Source organism: Microcaecilia unicolor, chromosome 8 (assembly GCF_901765095.1).
Source record: "Microcaecilia unicolor chromosome 8, aMicUni1.1, whole genome shotgun sequence".
NCBI classification, from domain to species: Eukaryota; Metazoa; Chordata; class Amphibia; order Gymnophiona; family Siphonopidae; genus Microcaecilia; species Microcaecilia unicolor.
The window spans coordinates 175,996,170-176,017,507 of record NC_044038.1 but is presented as its reverse complement, the minus strand read 5'-3'; positions in this window follow the sequence as shown (position 1 = coordinate 176,017,507).

Genomic DNA, 21,338 nt, shown 5'->3' with positions numbered 1-21,338 from the left:
GAAGAATGGCTTCACTGTGATAGCAGCTTCAGCGTGATGCACTTCTAGCAATAAGCAGACCCACTTTGAGCATGTATTTATAGTGCTACAAATTCACACCTTGATTAGGGCCATGCATTTGTATCACATTATCATACTGAAGTGCTGAAAAGTCAATATTTGACAGTGTAAAGGAACCATGGGGACAGAAGGACATTTCCTGCAAAAGGAAGGCAAAATGGCTGCCTCCAGTTTGCTTGCCCAATTTGAAAATGGCACTTCTTTAAGTCCTTAAGCAAAAACAGTTTCAAAACTGGCAAATTGAAGAATTGCAGTGGCAGTGTGTCTCACTGTACAATTTTTTAATATCTCCAACATACCCTCCAATGTGCTATTCTGGTGAATTCAGAAATCAAATATTTTTGTCAGTAATTTTTTAAAAAGTTGATCACTGCTGGCTTTAAAATTTGACCTATTGATATTAAAGCTGTATTGAATAGCATATTTTTCTATTTGGTGGAATACCCAGTGTACCTGAACGCAACTCACTTTAAGCTACTTCTGAAAAAGGTGTGAGCAAAATCTAAATAAATAACCACAAACCAGGTGTCTGCCACTCTGTTCAGCAGCCTCGGTTCTCATTTTGGCTGACAGGAGCCTGAGGATCTATTCCAACCATGTTGCTCCATTACAGTGCTTTTGGTACTTGCTTAATTTCTTTAGTGATAGGAATGGCCCTGGCTATAGCTGTACTGTTCCCTCTAAGCTGAGTGGGAGTGCTCAGTTTAGAGGGAACAGTGGGTGTAAGGGAGGGGAAGATGGGACCCAGAAGAAATATTTAGGTACTGGATCTGAAGACTAGTCACTTGTTGACTTGACAATATCCATAAATGAAGAAAAGCTTGTTGACTTCACATTATCCATAAGTGAAGAAAAACTCCCATTCTGCAAGTTTGAGTAGTGAGACAGTAATTTCAGAACAGCAGAGGAATGTCATCAAGAACATACCAGACTGGTGTGAGATGAAAGGTAAAAGAAATCTATGGTATTTAGGCACTGCCTTGTGGAATGGTGCCACTTCATAGAATTGCCCACAAAATGACTTACATGGGTAAATTCAAGTTAACTTTTGTAAAATTTAGGGTTGTGGATTGATCATGTGATCTAGCACAATTAACATGTTAATTTTCTGTATGTCTAAAATTTTTAATCATGATTAATCTGCAGCCACATCCCACCTCCTCTGATGCAACTTTCTGTTTCCATGAGGGTGGGTCATGGCTGCAGGAAGGCTCTTGAAGCCTGTGGAGGAAGCCTGGTTGCATCAACCCAGGAAAGTTTAGAAAATGGCCAGAAGGGTAGAAGGGAAGGGAAAGGGAGAGATGCTGGTCTGGAGGGTGGGGGGGATCATATATACAGCATGAGATGTGATACTGGGGGAGGGAAGGGAGAGAGTAACCTGACAGGAAGGAGCAATATCAGAACTGAGAAAGATGGAATAATATAGTTAACTCAAGATTAATTTTTTTTTAATTGTGAGGTTAATTAGATTAAAAAAATTTATTGTTCAACAGCCCTAGTAAAATTACGGGCTGACTATTGCATAAACAATAGTACGCACAAATTTGCACAAATTCCTAGCATGTGTACTTGTACACATTCAAAATAAACGACATAGATGGGGAGAAGAAAGTTATTTGTAGATATTAGTCAGTCTCCTCATATCACTTGTGTTGTATAGTTCTGCACCTGTTCCTATACTGGCCCAAAGGTAGGTGGGTGTATTGTACCTGTGATTCATGCTCTGGCCACAATTCAGTAGGAAACCGTGAGGCACTTTGGAAATGAGCTTGCAGCCCCAAAGGAACAAAATTCTGTGAGACTTCAACCTTCAGAGGGACTGGCAAAGAGAAAATTAGTATTTATTTATTAGGATTTATTAACCACTTTATGAAGTTAACCCAAGATGGTGTACAGCAGGTACAGATTAACATAAAACTTATAATTTTGTTAACAGCATAGTAAAATAACCAAGAATAAACATAAATACAATAAATGAGGTGAACTTGAAAACTTTAAATTGAAACCTAATAATAGAACTTCCGTGAAACAGTATCAAAAATATACACATTTAACAGCACTGGAATTCAAATATCAGAGATATAATATGTAGAAATACCTAATAATCACACATTAGAATATTCAAATAACAGAGATATGATGCTAATGCTTTTCTATTATATATGTTTATGTCCAATTTTATGTAGTATTCAATTCAGTACATAATATTTTTCATCTGATGGTATTAATTGTCTTTCATAATTAGAATCATATCTGTTGTAATTAAGTGGGACATCTGTGAGGGATTCATGCACACCTGGATGAAAAGGGGGAGGATGGAGGCTGGCATCAAATACAAATCTCTTTAAAACCAGTGGCACTTCAGGAATATACATGATTTAATGTTCCTAAGGACTTTGATCTCAAAAGAAAGGAGAATCAATATTTGAACATGGACCAGAAGAAAGGGGATAAAACCGGTCACGGAGAAATTTCAAGAGGGCTTTTCTCAAGTTGGGGTAGGACACAGGAAAGCTCTTAACACAAGCTTCCAGTGCAATTCAGTGTTATTAGCAGTTAACATGGAATAAGGAGACAGAGATTCAATTTGGCAGTTCTGGCCACTGCGACAAAGAGAAGTTTGAACCCCATCAGACTTATTTATTTATTTATTTCAATATAAAGAATTTCATTCATGAATGCTTGATGCAGATCTATGACCTCCAGCTCAATGCACTTCACTATAGCTCCTGGGTTTCAAGAAAGCAAGGCTCCAGGTGCCAGAACTAACTGTAATGACAACGACAAAGTCAATGTGGACAAAGGTTTATGATGGCTGAATGCACAGACACTGAAAAAAACCTCAAGCCAACAACACATTGCCAATTAATGAGCAGACTGTCTATTAAAAGGAGAAAAGGAACCTCAGAACCTTCATGGCTTCCTGCTATTACAACTTTGTAAAGCTTTTGAACTGCGAGTTATGATCACTGGTCCAACAAAGCTGGCATATGAGTCAATTAGAAGACAATAAAAGTGCAGTCGGTTGGTTTGGACCAGCTGAGCGGATTGCTCTAAGGGGTCATTCTCCCTAGATCCTTCCTTTTCCAGGCAGCTCCTCTTTAGAAGGAAGGGGAGGAGCCTGACTAACAAGAAGAAGTGGAGTTGGATCAGCTGGAAGTGGATCTTCTGCAACAGGGTTTTGGCTTTTGCTTTAATTTCCTTGCAAATAAGTGGCAATCTTCTAGGTTTTTGAAACTTATTAAAATGTAGGAAGATAAAAACCATATGACCTATCCAGTCTGCCCATCCATGCCATCTACTCTCCCTATCACTCCCTTAGAATAGAAAAAAAAACCTTGACATTTTATCACCAACATATTTTTTTTCTTAATATGCCACTCGCTTCATAAAGCACATCCTGATGACAGAAGAGGCCTGCCTGCTCATCTACCCAAGCAGAGGAGATCTGTTAAAGCAAGCCTACTCAAATGAGCCAAACTAATCCTATGAACCCAATTACCCAATACTTACACATTTCTACCCACCTATATCTTTTATTATTCTGCTATACTCAACTTATATTTTCCCTATCAAGTTTCACTATCAATAATCTGTAATCCCTATTACTATGTAAGCTGCATTGAACCTGCTTTGTGTGGGAAAGTGAGGGGTACAAATATAATAAATAAATAAATAAAATAAATGTGAGATAGAAATAACTTTAAAGAAATCAATACCATAACATAATTTTGATTTATAGTCCGCCATACCTTTCAGTTCTTAGTGGAGTTCAATCACAAGAAGCTGGATATTACCAGGAAACACAAAAACAAAAATGAAATCTAACGTCACTATTCTATGCTAATCCATTGTTATCAATTTTTGTTACCCAATACATATTTTTGAAAGAGTAACATTTTAAGGTGTCATCTAGGGGGTGGAGGAGGGGGAGAAGGGAGAGGGGATATGGGTAGTATGTGGAGGGGGAGGTTGGGATGTTAAAGGTTTGTATATAAAAAAAAAATTTTTATTGTCTTGCTAGTTATTGTGTGCTGTTCTTTGTTATTAATAAAGATGGTGGTAAAAAAAGGGTGCAGTCTAAACATTTTATAGGTCAATGAAATATAAAATAAGAAAAGATGGTGGACCAAATGTAATCATCCATCACAATGGTTTCATTGTCAGGCTTTTCTCTCTTTAAAACCCATCTGAGTTCTATCTTTCACTATCATTATCCTGATAAATGTATCTGTCCTTTCATATTAAGGGTACGTCATCTGCCAGCTCTGCCTTCCTCAGCAATGTCGCCCCTGCTACCCACCCCAAAAGATACTTGGGAAGGAAAGAATTGCCATAGTCAATACATTATTTGTTGCTGTAATCTAATCTAATTTAATTATAATTAATTGATTTTCAACATTGTGTATTAGCTTTGGTTAAAGTGGTAAATGCATCCTTGTACGGGATGCATTTGATTGGACAGCGTGCTATAGCAGACAGCACTGAGGAGGAACAGGGTGCTTGGACGGCACAGCCTGTAGTAATATAAGCAAGAAGGGCTGTGTACTCGGAGGGAGATGTTTATCAAGGATGTTTACCAATGATTGTTTATGTGAAGGTTTACAATAAATAAATTTTGCGGACCTGGCTGCGGCCTAAATAAATCCACATTTGTTAAAGAAATTGGCTTCTGGTGTGGTGTTTGGATAGAAGGGGGTGACTGAGTGAATGCCGAATGCCCGTGTTGATTGCAGAGATTACAAAATCTGGCTGTGCGTCTTTTAAGTAACCTTCAAAAATCAGCTCATGTGACTCAATCTCTGAAACAGTATCACTGGTTACCAGTAGAATTTCGTTTCCACGCTTAAACGCCTTCTTTTAACATTTAAAGCTTTTTATGGTGGTACTCAAGGTTATTTATCAATGTTTACTATTCCTTATTGTCCTGGGCAGATTCTTAGATCCCTGAATGATCATTGTTTAGTTTTGCCTAGTTCCCGCATGACGCAGCTAGAATGTGCACATCACAGTGCGTTCTCTTTCATGGCACATGCTACATGGAACTCTCTCTTTGCCAATCAGAGGCAAATTATCCCTAAAACAGTTTACATGTAAATTAAAGACTTAGCTTTTTCAGAAGGCTTTTGAGGGTACTTAAGTTTCTTGGGATTGATTCTGGGCAGCACGAGTCTGAATCATTGCTCCTTTTTGTCTCCTTTTTGTGCGACTGATGTTAACTTTCCTATATGATATTGTAGTTTTTTTCTTTAATGTGAATTTTTAGATATTTCACCACTTTGATCTTCCATGTGATAGTTAAAGGCAGTATAGCATGTTTTTATTATTATTATTAATAATAATAATAATAATAATAATCTTCCTTTTCATTGTTTGGAATGGACAATTTGGGGGCATGATGATACATGCAGTAACACTATTTCCTCCAGTGCATATGAAGGTGCAAAAAGGTCAAACAGTCGTAAACTACCCAGGCACTGTTAGAGATGAGTTTTATAACTGGCCATCTGAATTGAGAAGGCAAAAAGATGCCTATTTGCAATACATTTTACAAAGATAAATAAGCACCCTCTGTTCAATGTGCAGTGGCGGCTAAGAAAGTAAATAGAATGCTAGGAATTATTAAGAAAGGAATGGAAAGCAAAAAAGAGAATGTTATAATGCCTTTGTATCACTCCATGGTGCAACCACACCTTAAATACGGTGTGCAATTCTGGTCACCGCATCTCAAAAAAGATATAGTGGAATTAGAAAAGGTACAGAGAGGACGATGAAAATGATAAAGGGGATGGGAAGACTTCCCTTTGAGGAAAGGCTAAAGCAGCTAGGGCTCTTCAGCCTGGAGAAAAGACAGCTGAGGAGAGATATAATAGAGGTCTATAAAATAATGATTGGAGTGGAATGGGTAGATGTGAATTGTTTGTTTACTCTTTCCAAAAACACTAGGACTGCGGGGCACATATTGAAGCTAGAAACTAGTAAATTTAAAACAAATTGGAGAAAATATTTCTTCACTCAACGTGTAATTAAACTCTGGAATTCTTTGCCAGGGAATGTGGTAAAAGCAATTAGCTTAGCAGGGTTTAAAAAAGGTTTGGATAACTTCCTAAAAGGAAAGTCCATAAGCCATTATTAAGATGGACTTGGGGAAAATCCACTGCTTATTTCTAGGATAAGCAACATAAAATATATTGCACTGTTTTGGGATCTTGCCAGGTACTTGTAACCTGATTTGGCTAATGTTGGAAAGAGGATACTAGGCAACACTTATGTTCTTATGTGTCTTTGCAAAATACTAGCACAAATCCTGCAGAAATCTCATTAATCAAGAACAAGTGTGAATGTATCCGTCTAAACTATGACTCCACTTATAATTTGCCCAGACTCCACCAAAGAACATGCCTACAGAAAACATGCATATTTGCACATGTGATCTTGTCATCATGCACACTTTAATGTGTGGAGAAGTTTTATAAGAGGCATTATTCCCAGATTCTATATATGGTGCCCAGATTTGGTGCTCAACTTTGCACGCGATCCTGAGATCTGCTTGCAATAAATTAGTAATGAGCCATTAACAATCAATAAGTGACTGCCAGTAATTATTGACGTTAATTGGCTGTAATTTGGTTTGCACATGGATTTGGCCATGTATGCGGAAGTATGCTGATATCTAGGTTTTTTTCCTATCACATCAGCAGACAATGTGTCACAGGTTTTGGGGAAATGTATGGATCAGATCCAGTTTTGGAGAAAGGAAAACAAATTGTTGTTGAATGTATCTAAAACTGAAATAATGATGTTTGGAAGTCAGTCAGTTTTGTTTCCTTTGGGTGCCTGCTATGGTTAAACTGCATTTAAAAAGTTTGGGGGTTATTTTAGACTCTCAATTATCATTTAGACAACAGATTGGTTAACTATTACAGTCATCATGTTACAATTTGTGTATGTTGATGAAATTGAAGCCTATGTTGTGTGCATATGATTTTCAAATATTGGTACAATCATTGATATTAATGAAGCTTGACTACTGCAATGCTTTAAACCTAGTTGTGACGAAGATTTATTTATTTATTTATTTATTTGTGACATTTATACGACGCCGTACAGCACTTGTCTTTGGTCGCCGTCTGACAGAGCAGAGCAGTATCCTAGCCTCCAAGACCCTGATGCAGCAAAAATGAAACGCTGGCCACTGTCGGCTTGGGGCATGAAGACTTAAACTGACGCAGCAGCAGACAGTGCACTCGTTGCACACGGACTCGTTCAGCAGACACAGGCACAAGATAAGCCTGTTGGCACTAGCCATTACAATAAGTGCCTTTCTTGTATTTAGCACATTCTATTCATCGCTCAGCCTGAAGTGTATAGCTTAGCCAATGATGGAGTTCATCTAAGTTGCACAATTAATATTTGCTTTGCCACGTCTTTAGTTTCGTGGTTTACACTCCATTTCTGAAGGTTTTTTTTTTTTACGTGCCAATGATGAAGAGAGGATCTTTGTGATCCGGTTCAGCTCTGTAAATACATTGTATCCGTGAGCTCTTTGAGGCCGTTTTTCCTTCTGAATAATAGTCAATTCAGGCAGCTTTTTGTTTATTCGTATCACCTGGGGACAGTTCAGATTCTATTGTTATATTCTAGTGACATTTATATCCTACATTATCCCAAACAAGTTTGAGTTCAGTGTAGCTTACAATAAACAATATAGGATACACAACAAAGAATAATCCATAAGAAAGTAACTTGTTGTAAGAATCCAATTTTACAATACAGTATCATAAACATACTGGGATAAATATGGATGTTTAACATTTAGAAAATATATTATGAATGAGAAATTGTATATGAAGCAAAGAGAAAGTTAATGGTAAACAGAGTACTAACCAATTCAGGTAATTATTAGTTGTTTGAGATATGGTTGTTCTTCGTGAGGGTTTGTTTGAATAGGAACGAGTTGAGGATTTTGTGGAATCTAGTATATTACTGTATATTTCTTATTTTGGGTATAAGATGTGGTGAAACACTTTGCAGATAATTCAGAACTCTGCAGCTAAATTAATTTTGGGCAAATTTGAGCATGTCACTCTGCTGTTGAAGCAGCTCTATTGGCTGCCTGTGATGTACCGTATGCAATATAACATTTTGGTGTTGATCTTTCAGACATTGAAAAAGGTGGCACCATGATATTTACAAGTGATAAAACTGTTACTGTCCAGCACATTGAGATCTGATAGTGAAATGCAGTTTCTGTACCAGCATCAAATATAGGGACCCTTTGACTAAGCTGCGTAAGGGCCTACATGCCAAATCAACACTAACCGCCTGGCTAGTGCATGAGTGCGGTGGTATTTCTGAATTTGGCATGTGCCAGAATCCTGAGGTAGAAAATAGTTTCTACCTTGGGCTGCTTACCCAGCGGTAAACAGCAGTTGGCATGTGCTGCATGCTTACTGCGTGGGTAACATGTGACACCTTATCACGAGGTCAGTGGGTGGTGGTAAGGTCTCACGTTGAAAATAGACGCGCACTAGTTTCAATTTTAGCGCACATCCATTTTCTGGCCCCTTAAAAAAGGTCCTTTTTCCTAGATAAGGTAAAAAATGGGCCACCACATGGCCGAAAGACACACTCGCACTACCGCAGGCCAGTTGTTACGTAGCTTAGTAAAAAGGACCCCATAATTTGTTAAGCAGAGATATCAGCATGTGCCTTCTCTGTTGCGAGTCCAGCACTGTGGAACAGGATCCCAGGACATATTTGTCTTTGCTCAACGTTGCAATAATTTTAAAAACTTTTGAAAACTAATTTGTTTATGCAGGCTTTTTTTAATGCCTAGGTGAGAGCTTTAAGTGTATTAAGACAGATGGCTGTTTTCCACCTGATTAGAATGGTTTCTGCCTGGGGTTGTATTGTTATGCTTTACAATATTAAGATGAATGCTCTTAAGGGTTCTGTCAGCAAGCTTTTTCTCAAGCAGTTCTTTGATGTTTTTTTTATGTTTTAGTTTTAATGTTTTAATTTCAGTTGTTTGTGAATGATTACTTTATGCATATTTTTCTGTAAACCGCTTAGTTTTAGGTGGGGTATAAATTTTAAAAAGAAATAAATAACGATCAGCGCCCAACTCCTCTCATGTGCAACCCTAGAAGGGGGTGTGGTCATGGGAGGGGCATGGGCAGGTCAGGGGCGTTCCAATGAATTACGTGCAGTGTTATAGAATTTGAGGGATTCATACCAGGCTTCAGCTGACATAAGTCCTCACGCCCATTGTTGTGGAGAAGAATCCCTGCTAGGCGCTATTCTGGGGTGTTCATCCCAGAGCATTCCTTTACAGAATAGTGCAGAACATTGATTTCTCCCAGCAGTTACTTTTTGCCACCATTTACTGAATCCAGCCCTATATATGTACTAAAATGACTTTGTAAAATGGTTCCCCTAGAGGGGCGGAGAATGGACATGGAAGCGGTTTCAGCAAGTGTGCTGACACTGGTGTGCATCAAGGGGCCCTTGTCCTTTTACAGAGCAGCGGTAAGCCCAATGAGGGCTTATCGCTTGTTCTTCCGGGACTACTGCCGACCCAACGTGGCTGCCGGAGGTAATCCCACCCCAAGTGCACACCATTTCCAGAAATGGCTTGCATGGCGATAATCAGGCATCGCCCCGCATTGCCCGGTTATCGCCGGATTAAAGTGGGTGACCTTATCACCACCTCAATGGGCATAAGAGTTATTTCACCGTGTGGTCATTTTTGTGTGTGTGTGTGTGTGTGGGGGGGGGGGGGTTGCCAGCTGCAAAACCCCCAGAAATGGCTTGTGTGGCGATAACCTGGTGGTAATCAGGCATCGCCGCATGCTGCCCGGTGTGAAGAGTAAGGGGCTGTCCTATCCTGGGTAGGCCACTAGGTAGCACTGTTCCCATAGAAATGGGGGAAAAGGTCCAGGTCATGTCATTATTGAGGAGTCCACCAGGGGAGCCGGTAGGGGAAGGCCTAGATGGAGGTTGCTAGGACCGAGGAGAGTCCTGGGGTGGAAACAGGTGGAAGGTGTTATGGGCTGGGTTCTACCTGGAATTAGGGGGAAGAGCCTAAAGAGGAGGAAGCTAATTAACCCCCTTATACCTACCTGAGTTTTGAAAGGAAAGAAAAGAGAGAGGAGTTGGAGACCTGGCAGATGAAAGAAGAATATCCCCCTTTGAAGGTACTGGCTGGACTCTGGGGATTTTTGTTAATCTGTTGTGGATAGAACTGTGTATTAAGAACAATGAGCTAGCAGCCAGGGGCTGGAGGACAGAGCTGTATACTCCTGGTGAGGGGAAAACATCTTGGCCAGGACAGAAGGTTGTTAGTACTGAGCCCAGGTGTCTGTGTGTGGGAGGCTCAGTGGGAAGACCTGTGAAAGTGTTTTAACTGCAAGAAGTGTGCCCAGGGTGCTGGAATAAAGAGCTGCCTGATGAACATGCTGTTGTTGAGAACTGCTTAATCTACATCTAATTTGCATACTAAGAACAAGGTCACCCTGAGTGGAAAAGGGACCCCGGATCTTGAGGTTGGTGTGTTCAGGATGCTGGGGAGGGATCAGTTGGAGTCTTGCTCAGGAGCCATAGGCCAATGAGGCCTGCTGGAGAGCAGGAGGAGAAGCCTCATCTTCACACTGGTTACAGCCAGATTAGCGTGGGAGACCTTATCAGTACCTCAGTGGGCATAAGAGTTATGTCACCATGTGGTCTTTTTTTTGGGGGGGAGGGGGTTATCGGCTGCGAAAAAACAGCCCTGGTGCGTGGGAGAAAAGCTAATGCACGACCTTTTTTCCTGCAGCTTGGTAAAAGTATCCCTGACTGACTGATGCTGACAATTCAGGAGCCTTTAGCACCCGATAAACAGGAAGTAGTAAATGCATCTGTGCTAATTTTTGTAATGGTCGCAACAAATGCTAACATTAGCGCAGGGCCAAAAAACACATACTTAATAGAAAAAGGCCAAATTTACGACCATGCTAGAGATGGGCTTAGGTTAGCATATGGGAAGGACTTGCGTAAGAACACGCTAAGCCTAGAGCCCTTTAATGTAGTCCCTTTCCATAATTTGCATCAAATGTTCCCATCCAGTTGGCTGAGAGACCCCCAGCCAGCTGAGTTTTCAGAATATTCACAATGAATATGCATGAAACAGATTTGCATACATTGTCTAGAAATCCTGAACACCTAACTGGCTGGAGGTCCCCAGGACAGGGTTGGGAACCTATGACCTACATTCTTCTGTAGGGAGCCAAACCACTGACAAGCTTGGACTCGGATTTTTTTAATGGTGCAACAAAGGCACAGTGCTTTCCTTGAAATGTTTGCCCAGAGATCACTTATTTGTCCTTGGTGTACTATAGAATGTGTAAGCTTGCTTTTGCTGTTTCTCACTTTTAAGAAAAGAATGATTCACTGCTAAAGAAGTATAAAAATGAAATGCCCTTTGGAAGAGCTTCCTTTAACAGAAGCTGTCAGAGACACATGCTCCAAATGCCCATTAAAGAGCAAAAAGCTACAGATACACTGTAAGAGTTCCATTGTTGGCAAGACCCTAAATCTAAAATTTAGTTCTGTACAGGAGCAGGCAGCTCCAGTATTTGAGAAATACAAACATGTCAATTTTTCATCACTGTAGTGAATGTGCGCCAGTTATCAATTATAATAACAGGCATGTAGCCTGTATCCATCTGCCTATGAATGTGTATTTCAGTAGTGGCCAAAAGGTGGCAGTATATTCTATTATGATAATAGAAAACATTGCCACCTTTTGGATACTGACCGTACTGCAGCTAAGCTCATTTTCTAGATAGGAATTTAGGTAGCATTTACATAATTTTATATGTTTGCGGTACTCAAAGCCCAAATTTGCTTTCTTCCTACCACCATTGATTATTATTGTTACTATTATTATTATATATATTTTTATAGTTGCAGTGCCATCAGTGGTAATAAGTATTCAAATAAAATATGTTCCTATCCCATGGAGCTTATAGTCTAAGTGGGCACTTGAAGCAATGGTCATATGGAATGTCAATAGCAGAACAGGGTTTGAATCCTAGCTTTGCTGATTCTCAGGTAGTAGGGAAGGACCAATGGACTTTCGAATCACCAAAACAGATCTATGTACTCTACAGTAAAGGGTTCAGTTTTTCTTATCAGATACAAAGACTCCTGATGCAGGCATGTGATTGCCGAAAGATGGCACCGTGTCGAGTCTTATTATTGGCCTCTCAATAAACTTTCATAGTTCTCCGTTCCTGCGGATCTGTTTTGGTGATTTGGAAGTCCATTGGTCCTTTGCTGATTCTCAGCCCAATTCTCTAACAACTAGGCCTATGATACACTTTTCAGTGATAGCTCAAGGCAGGTTACATTCAGGTATGGTAAGTATTTCCCTATCCTGGGAAGGCTTAGATTATGTTTGTATCTGAAACAATGGAAGGTTAAGGGGTCCTGTTACTAAGCTGCGGTAGCGGCAGGGGCCATTTTACCCCGTGCCAGGGCCCTTTTTACTGCAGAGGGTAAAAGCCCCAAAAACAAAATGGCCATGTGGCAAGAAAACTCTTACCTTGTGGTCATGTGGCAGGGAGCCCTTACCACCACCCATTGAGGTGGCGGTAAGGGCTCCCGTAGTAACCTAACAGTAACTGGGCAGCATGCAGCAATGCCTGATTATCACCATGCTAACCATTTCTGGGGGGGGGGGGGGGGGGGGGGTTCCCCGGAAATGGCGCACAATCAACCTGGAACTAGCACTGGCATTGGGCTTACCGCTGCTCTGTAAAAGGGCCCGTAAATGATGCCCAAAGTCACAAGGAGATTTGAACCCTGGCTTTCCTGGTTCTCATCCTGCTGCTCTAACCATTAGGCCACTCCCCCATCATTGAAAGGTGGCCTACGATTCACTTAGATATTCAAGGAACATCTGCCTTTGTCTGGACCTTCTCTTTTATTTTTGAGATGGCGAAGGAACGTATTAAATTAGTCCTTATTTTTTATTGACTTTTATTTCCATGCATTCAAAAGGATTAACACAGCCGTCACATCACTTTATTTTTGTCTGAAATGCTTCCAGATGCACTTGAATTCCAAAGATTTAGTAGACGAGTAAGTCAGCTGAATATTGCTCTCACCAAATCTGCCCTTAAGAATTTTCAGTTCTTAGCCTGTTTTTCCATCTTTCCAATCTGGGTGTGCATGCCAAGAGCTGAAAGCTCTTAGGAGGGGCAGATTTAGTGGTGGAAGGGTAAGCTGTTGAAATATATTAGATAAACTTTTATGAGACAATGTGGGAAAATAGTGTGGTTTTATAGAGAATAAATGGAGAGTTGGCAGATGCTGACAGTGTTGGTCACTAATGAGTGAATGTAACTGAGCCAATTTAGTAAATTAGCAGAATCTTCCAGCATTCACACAGTTCATTGTACAAGTGGTACAGCAGAGGCTAGAAGTGGAAATTGTAAGATTGTTCAAAAGCATCAGCCATATCGAGTGCTTTTCTGTAGCAAACAGACATCTGTTGTCTGGGCCTTTCCACAGTCAGGGTAGTTGGAGCAGCTCTTTTGATCTCGTACTAGTAAAGACTATTGACTATTTTGATCACACACAAGAGGAAAGTATTCTAACTAAAGCCCCTGGATTATCTACCTCTGTACTTATTTCCTGGACATCAAGTCTCTGAAGACTGGTCACCAGTACAGTGGAGGCTTCAGTACCCTTGTATTGATTTTTTTTTTTTTTTTTGTCTGTGTAGGAGTGGCCTACTGGTTAGAGCACACAGTCTTGACCAGGGGCGTATCTGCATGGGGCCACAGGGGCCTGGGCCCCCGCAGATTTCGCCCTGGACCCCCCTACTGCCACCGTGGGTACCTTTGCTGGCGGGGGACCCCAACCCCCACCAGCCGAGGTCCGCTTCCTCCTGCCGCTGCGAGGTTTTTTAAGTTCATCGGGATTCGTCCTTCGTCACTCTGTGCTGCTGTTCAAAGAAGCTGCTAGCTGAATGCAGTTTCGGACTGAGTCTGACGTCGCTGCTGCACGTTGTACATGAGTCTGACGTCCTGCACGTACAACGTGCAGCAGCGACGTCAGACTCAGTCCGAAACTGCATTCAGCTAGCAGCTTCTTTGAACAGCAGCACAGAGTGACGGAGGACGAATCCCGATGAAGAACTTAAAAAACCTCGCAGCGGCAGGAGGAAGCGGACCTCGGCTGGTGGGGGTTGGGGTCCCCCACCAGCAAAGGTACCCACGGCAGCAGGGGGGGGGGGTCGGAAATGGCGGCGGCGGCAGCTGGGGGGGCTATAATGTGCCCCCTCACTCTGGCTTCGGCCCCCGCTACCGCCGACTTTCAGATACGCCCCTGGTCTTGACATCCAGAGGTGGCTGGTTCAAATTCCACTGCTACTCCTTGTAATCTTGGCCAACTCACGTAACCCTCCATTCTCTCAGGCAGAAACTTAGATAATGATCCCTCCAGGGACAGCAAAATACCCAGTCAACCTGAATATACCTAAATCACTTTGAGCTACTTCTGAAAAAGGTGTGAAAAAAATCTAAATAAATGGATAAAGTCATCACCTTTGAACTGAGCAGGGAGTGATCATGATTATAGATTTGTTATGAACTGAATACAACATTGTTAAAATCCTGCAGTATTAAAATATTATCTATAGTAACATAGTAAATGATGGCAGGTAAATAAAGACCTGTAGGGTCCATCTAGTCTGTCCAACAAGATAAACTCATTTTACATGGTATGTGATACTTTATACGTATACCCGAGTTTGATTTGTCCTTGCCTTTCTCAGGGCACAGACCGTAGAAGTCTGCCCAGTACTGTTCTTGTTCTAAGTTCTGAAGCTAACATCGAAGCCCCCTAAAATTTACACTCTAGCCCATCCCTATCTATTCAGTCACAATCAGGGCGTAGACCGTAGAAATCTGCCCAACTCCCGTTTTGTTTCCAATTACCGGCGTCGCCACCCAATCTCCATTAAGATTCCACGGAACCATTCCTTCTAAACATGATTCCTTTATGTTTATCCCATGCATGTTTGAATTCCATTACCGTTTTCATCTCCACTACCTCCAGCGAGAGGGCATTCCACATATCCACCACCCTCTCCATGAAAAAATACTTCCTGACATTAGTCCTGAGTCTGCCCTCCTTCAACCTCAATTCATGACCTTCCCGGCTTCGGAAAAGGTTTGTTTGCGGATTAATACCTTTCAAATATTTGAACGTCGGTATCATATCACCCCTGTTTCTCCTTTCCTCCAAGGTATACTTGCTCAGGTCAGCAAGTCTCTCCTTGTACGATTTGCAACACAAATCCCATACCATTTTTGTAGCTATTCTTTGCACCACTTCCAGTCTTTTTACATCTTTAACAAGATACGGCCTCCAAAACTGAACACAATACTCCAAGTGAGGCCTCACCAATGACTTGTAGAGGGGCATCAGCACCTCCTTTCTTCTGCTGCTTATGCCCCTCTCTACGCAGCCTAGCATCCTTCTGGCCACGGCCGTCGCTTTGTCGCATTGTTTCTTCACCTTCAGATCCTCCGACACCAACACCCCAAGGTCTCTCTCCTGAGTCGATCTTACTAATCTCTCCCCTCCTATCCGGTATCTCTCTTTTGGGTTTCCGCACCCCAAGTGCATCACTCTACACTTCTCGGCATTAAATTTTAACTTATATCCTACTGGGAATATTTGCTCGTTCAGTTTCACTTCTAGTGTAACTCTATTAGTATTAGAAACCTTGTTATATTGTGCTTATTCGTTCCACCTACTGTGTCAATGTGTGATGTGCTGTGTTATAATATAATAGTGCTCAGTATCTGATGTTGTGGTTTTAAGCTAACAGGTAGCATAAGCTACCACCTCTACGTCCAAGTGCTTAAAATGAACTACACCAGCATAACATGAAATAGAATATTCCAATAAAACAAATTTTAGTATAAAACGTAACAAAAACAAAATATTATCTATAAAAATACAAAAGGGCACTTTCAATCACCTCTCAAAGACCTAAGTCTTAGTAACCCCCCCCCCCCCCCCCACCCAACACACACATCTCTATTCAATCCTGAGAAGAATCAGCAGAATCTACAATTATCAAAGAGTCAATATTCAATGTGATTTAAGCAGGCAGGAGAGGATGGTTGAGTTGTGTACTTGGGGGCATGGTTTGGGTTTTGGGGAGGAACATATTGGGGGATGGATTTGTACCTAACAGGGTTGGGGTATTAGAGGGGTTGGATCAGGAAGGGTCAAGGGATCAGAGCAGGGGATTGAAATGTGAGGGCAGGGGGTTTGGCTTCAAGGTCTCTGGTTCATAAGATCATACACGGTGAAGTTCCGGGTTATATGTCAGACCTTATAGACCTACCAAAATTTTACACCGAATCTTCACTAAACATAATTCTGTACTTCCAGATTGTCCATACTAATCAACAAGATTGAAGTTTAATATTTCTGATTGTCCAAGTTAATCTATCACGATTGAAGTTAATCCAACATTTCTGATTATGAAAATGCACTTTCTGTAACTGTATTCCTAATCCTCTCTGTCTCCTTCACCTTAAATATGTATTTCTCTTCCGGAATTGGTGATCACCATTATGGAAAATGTAAGCCACATTGAGCCTGCAAATAGGTGGGAAAATGTGGGATACAAATGCTACAAATAAATAAATAAACATCAGGGAGATCAGAAATGGGGGTTGGAGAGAGCAGCAGAATGCTTTTGTGGGGTGGAAGGGATCAGACTAACCAGCTCTCCTATGTGGTTCCTGGCTGAATATCATTGCACCTTCTACTTGTTTTACACTCAGATGAAAACTCATGTTCTGCAGGAGATTACTCTACTGATTATCAGAATGAGGATCTAGTAAATGCTGCTCTTCATTGCTGTGGTTTTCAGACAGGTTGAATTCTTCTGGTAGAACATTGATTTCGTTTTCATGCAGGAGGAAAGATCATTAAATGCACTTAATTAGAAACAGCAAGCAAAGTGAGTTTTGGATCTTCTATTGCAGATCTTAAAACATTTGAAGATAATCCATCTAATGGGAAGTGAGGAACAGGTCTCAGTATCTGTGTGAAAAATAACTAGCATCTCCTAAAAGTAATAATGCACCGCAATAGGACTTGCTAGAAAAGGAGAGTTGTTTAAGTCGATTCCGGGGTTGTAATGAATGTGAAACATCCGTTATAGGAAAGCAAATAAAGTGTCCTTTCTTACTGGTAGTAATGTGCCAATGATCCTGAGAAATCTGCCATCCATCAGCAAAACAATCTACATCTATGGCCTTCCAGGATGTGTAGGATATTTTATTTAAGGACGTGCATTCATTTGAAATAGCATGAGAAGTGTTATTGATATTTCTCATGTCATCTCAAGCCATTGTTAGCTTGAAGCAACCAGAAAAGCCCCCCATAACATTGATATGTTTTTTGTGTTGTAAACAGTGTGCACCCTTCATGAATAATGTGCCTCACAGCAGTGGCGTTCCTGGCCTGGATGGCACCCGGGGCGGAGCGGCGATGCACTCCCCTCGGTGCAGCGCCCCCCCCCCCCCCCGTTAAATTACACCTCCCCCCCCCCCCCCGGCGAAATGACCCCCCCCGGGGAAGTAACCTGTTCCGGGGCAGAGGGAGCTGCAGTGAACGAGCGATGAAGTTTAGCGAACTCAGAGCAGGCGCGCGCCGTGGCACCCCCCAGCGGCGTGCACCCGGGGCGGACCGCCCCCACTGCCCCCCCCCTTGGTACGCCACTGCCTCACAGTACTTCAAGGCTGGCTTAGAATTTCTTCAGGGGATGGGAGGGAGGGGATTTTAAGGGGGGTACATTAAGTTCCAGGGAGGTGGGAGAGAGAATCAGAAAAGAGAGCTGCCAGTCTTATTCGCCACCACCTGGAGGTGAACTGGGCACCACATAAAGTTAGGACAACCTTTTTAAATATAAATTATGAGCGTCACTTGGCAAACTTAGGCCTTCCATCGACATGATGTAAGAGGGCTAAACCTAAACATGGGTACACCAATGCCAACCTTACGCTAGTAATCTATAATGGAACTGGGCACCAAAATGTGGTTATAGAACTGGAACTAACTGCAAAGCATTGGGACTCCTAAACTAATTTATAGCACTGCCCCCGTCAGCAATGAGTGGGAAAAATCAGACATAGGAACATAAGAATAGTTCATCTAGCCCAGTATCCTGCTTCCAACAGAGTCCAATCCAGGTCACAACTACCTGGCAGAAACCCAAAGAGTTGCAGGATTCCAGAATCCCAAAGAGTAGCAACATTCCGTGCTACCAATCTCTGGGTAAGCAGTGGCTTCCCCATGTCTGTCTCAATAGCAGACTATGGACTTTTCTTCCAGGAACTTCTTTAAACCTTTTTAAAACCCAGATACACTAACCACTGTTACTACATCTTCCGGCAAAAAGTTTCAGAGCTTAACTATTCATTGAGTGAAAAAATATTTCCTCCTATTTGTTTTAAAAGTATTTGCATGTAACTTCCTTGAGTGTCCCCTAGTCTTTGTATTTTTGAAACGAGAGAAAAATCGTCTCACTTCTACTCATTTTACACCACTCAGGATTTCATAGACCTCAATTATATTCCCCCTCGTCCATCTCGTTTCCAAAATGAAGAGCCTTAACCTCTTTAGCCTTTCCTCATACGAGAGGAGTTCCATCTCCTTAATTATTTTGGTCATCCTGCTTTGAACCTTTTCTAATTCTGCTAAATTTTGTAAAAGATAAGGTGACCAGAATTGCACATAATACTCAAGGTGTGGTTGCACCATGGAGCTATACAGAGGTTTTATTATGTTCTCTATCTTATTTTCCCATCCCTCTCCTAATAATGCCTAGCATTCTGTTTGTTGTTTTGGCCATCACCATATACAGGGCAGAAGATTTCAGCATATTGTCCACAATAACATCAAAATATTTTTCTTGGGTGATGACTTCTAGGGTGGAACCTAGCATCAAACAACTATGATTTGGATTATTTTTCCCAATGTGTATCACTTTACACTTGTCGACATTAGACTGGCAGCCCTATGTGGGAGAGATCTGGCTGCTGTACCTGACGGCATCTTATTTCCCCTTCCTCTTTACCTCCGATTGATGTCTTCTAGACACCTTTGCATACCATGACCTGTCAAAAAAGATGCAGGTTAAGCTGGACTGCAGCACTAATACACTAGAAGTGTAAAATCTGTTTTCTTCAAGTCAAACCCCTACAAGTGTATCTACTTTCCACATGCTTTAAAAGATTCATGAAAGAGCTTCTGTGCAATTTCCTGTTAATGTTTCCTTTCACTTCCTTTTCCTCTTTTGGAAATATTCCAAAAATGCTTGTATTTCTTTTTTTAACCAATCACATACATTATATAGCAGCAAGTGCTCCTCAAGATTCTTGACTTACTGCAATAAATCAAAGAGTCCTTTAGAATCTAATTGGCAACTGATGTACTGGTAGATTGGAAGTGCATTGTTCAGTTCGCCCACGTAACTGGTATAGTGTTTACACAAATTTTATGCACCGTTGTTGAGGGAGACAAGTTGCCTTGCAATAATTTATTTCCACTCTAAGAATCAAATGAATCAGATGCTGACAATATCATTACCCTCAGTAACACCAGATGAAAATTTCAAGCATAAGTGCAAGATTAAAACCCGGTGCCGGTGTCTCGGGAGAAGGATTCGTTTACAGCACCTGGATCAGTTTATTGTTTCCTGACCTGGATCCACACCAAGTTCTTTCAGTTGTGCAATAAGAAACATTTTACCAAGCCGCGTAAGCATCTATGTGCGCCAATTCCAAGATACCACCTGGCTACCGCATGGTCCTTGTGGTCATTTCTTTTTTTGGTGTGCATCTGCTACACGAGTCCGAAAAATATTTTTTATTTTCTGGTGCATGTCAGCTACGCACGCCAAGTGGCATTTGGTGTGCATAGGTCATTACTGGCCAGTTACCATGTGAGTCTTTACCGCTAGGTCAATGGCTGGTAGTAAGGTCTCAGACCCAAAACGGACGTGTGGCAATTTTATTTTGCCGCACGTCCATTTTTGGCAAACATTTTAAAAAGCCCTTTTTACAGGTGCACTGAAAAATGATTCTGCGTGCACCCAAAACCTGCGCCTCCACTACCGCAGGCCATTTTTCAGCGCACCTTAGTAAAAGGACCCCATTGTCTTACTGTATCTTTGCAGGTTTTAGAGCCCATTTCTAAACGGGTTGCTTTTCAAAGTTTTAGCCAGAAGTTAGCTGGTTAAAGCTTATCTGTTAAAAATGCCTCCCCCTCCCACCCTGAGTAGCTGAATGTTACTGGCTAAGAAGCCCTTTTACTAAAGGCTTGACGTGCAGTAACAGGCTTGCCGTGAGCCAATCAACGGCAAAATTGGGGGCAGAAGACATTTTAGAATGCTGGTGGAAGTTGGTATTTGAACGCCTATCTTGAGCTGCGAGCAGTTATGCTGTGTCAAAGCCTGGTGTAAATACCGCAACTAAATACTGTCATTTGCACATATAACTGACAGTATTCTAAAAACTTTGCATGCATGTGCCTGACACACCCTTGACCCGCCCATGCGTCCCCCCCCCCCCCCCCATGTTAATGTCTCCCTTGCAGTTATGCACCATGGGTTAGATTCTATATATGGTGCTAAAAAAAGACCAGCTCTGAAAAAATGCACTATTCTATAAGCCATGCTTAAAGTTAGGTGCGGTTTATAGAATAGCGCTCACACCTGGGAATTGCGTCTAACTTTAGGCGTGGCCACTTGGCACTAACTGAAACATGGTACAAATGTACATGCCAACATTAGGTGCATATCCCCATTATCCTATAACAATGTGAGTTAGTTTTAGGAACTCTCCCATTCCACCCATGAGCCTCCCATTTCCACGCCCCTTTTTTAGATCGTGCATAAAATTTAGGTGTGAATCCCACGCCTAAATTTACACATGTAAAGTTCAATTAAGTGTAATTACTGCCAATGTTTGTTAAAAAGCTAATTATTGGTGCTAATTAGCTCATTTTCAATTAAATTGTGCGCACAAATTGGGCCCAAATTTGCACATGAGTTTTAGCGACTTTTGCAGAATTAGTGGTATAAAACTTAAACTCTACTGGGTGGATATTCAGCTGGCAACGTTCAATGTTTTGCTGATCATCACTAGAGTTATGCCTGGAAATTCAGGGGCCACGGCAGGTAAAAAAAAAACAGTCCC